The sequence below is a fragment of the Silene latifolia genome, chromosome 4 (assembly GCF_048544455.1).
Source record: "Silene latifolia isolate original U9 population chromosome 4, ASM4854445v1, whole genome shotgun sequence".
In the NCBI taxonomy this organism is placed as follows: domain Eukaryota; kingdom Viridiplantae; phylum Streptophyta; class Magnoliopsida; order Caryophyllales; family Caryophyllaceae; genus Silene; species Silene latifolia.
The window spans coordinates 100,076,386-100,077,788 of NC_133529.1; the positions used below are offsets into that span (position 1 = coordinate 100,076,386).

At 35.9% G+C, this 1,403-nt stretch overlaps 1 long non-coding RNA gene across 1 annotated transcript in view; it reads left to right on the forward strand.

Annotated features, from left to right (window-relative positions):
• Positions 1 to 1,248: 1,248 nt before the first annotated feature.
• Positions 1,249 to 1,403, forward strand: part of LOC141653644 (uncharacterized) — a 1,808-nt gene continuing 1,653 nt past the window's right edge. Inside the window, exon 1 of the long non-coding RNA XR_012547479.1 lies at positions 1,249 to 1,336. This is a non-coding gene — a long non-coding RNA (uncharacterized LOC141653644). The remainder of the gene's footprint in view (positions 1,337 to 1,403) is intronic.

Below are 1,403 nucleotides of genomic sequence, written 5' to 3' on the forward strand. Positions count from 1 at the left end.
GAAATTAACATCGCCTGCCTTTGTTATACTGTGATTGTTGCAGTCAAAGTAGTAGTTTTTTTTTTTTTTTTTTTTTTTTTTTTTTTTTTTCTCAATTTGGGCTGCTTAAATATTAATGTTGTATATGGTCTGACCATTATACAAATTCGACACAAGTGCTTATATATTGGTGGTGTATCATCTCTAACGTTATTTTATCCATCGGATGTAATGTGTCATCTAACATCACTGCTCATACAAACTTAATAGATGTGTTGTTTGCTTGGTTTTATGAAGTGATGCCTCAGCTGATTTATCCTCTCTAACATCACTGCGCATAATTGACATTCACATGTCTACCCTTGGTTCCATTGTGATAAATTGTTTGGTGCATATTTTTTGGCATTATTTGAAATGTTGATCAGTATTTCTGATTATTTATGTTTTTGGGTGTAACAAAGAAAGGCTAAAGCTCTGTTTTGCCTTTCGAGTATAAGCGTCCACAGTCTTCCCAAAACTATTATATAAGAAGATTGAAACTATGTCTTAAAAAAGCCAAGCTAAGAACCTATGAGAGTGTTAGCGGGATTATTAGCCAGGCCTAGCATCTATGAGAATTGTAGTGGGATTATTAGCCATGCGTAGCATCTATGAGAGTTGTAGTGGGATTATTAAACTAGTAAAGTTGTAATTATGTTACTATTCTGGAAGTGATTATAAATTTAAATAATATGTTGTTTGATGTAGTGAACATACAGTGCTATTTCATTGATTCTGTTAATTTATTTTCTCTCAGCAGGTATTGCATTATTAGAGGGTGACTGAGAACTCGCCATTTGATCCATCACCAGCGACTTATCGAATACTGATCAAGAGTTTGGTTGATATAATAAGCTTGAGGAGGCAATTCAGATCAAAGATGAGATGCTGTCAAGGGGTTCGATTCTGATCCTGTTGTTTATGGGCATCTAATGAATGGATGGCTAAGAATAAAGATGGGAATTAAGTTTTGGAATTTTTTGAGGAGCTGAAGGAGAAATTGGGCGGGTATGGAATTGTGTATGGAGCATTGATGAAAGGGTATTTCTGCAAGGGAATGGATGAGGAGGCACTGAGGGTATTTGAAGAGTTAATGGAGAAGATTCAAAGGTTAAGATGGATGAAGTGGCTTACAAGTTGGTTTTGGATGCTTTCTGCAAGCATGGTAAAGGAGGCTCTCAAATTGATTGAAAGATGAAGAGCTTGCATAATCCACCTTGGAAGCTGACCGTGAATCTAGGCAGCTATAATGTGATGGTAGATGGTTATTGTGCAGAAGGAAGGTTTAAGGAAGCGGTTGAAGTATTCATGAACACGGGTGAGAAATTTTGTATCCCTGATATTCTATCATTCAATAATTTGATTGAGTAGCTGTGCAACAATGT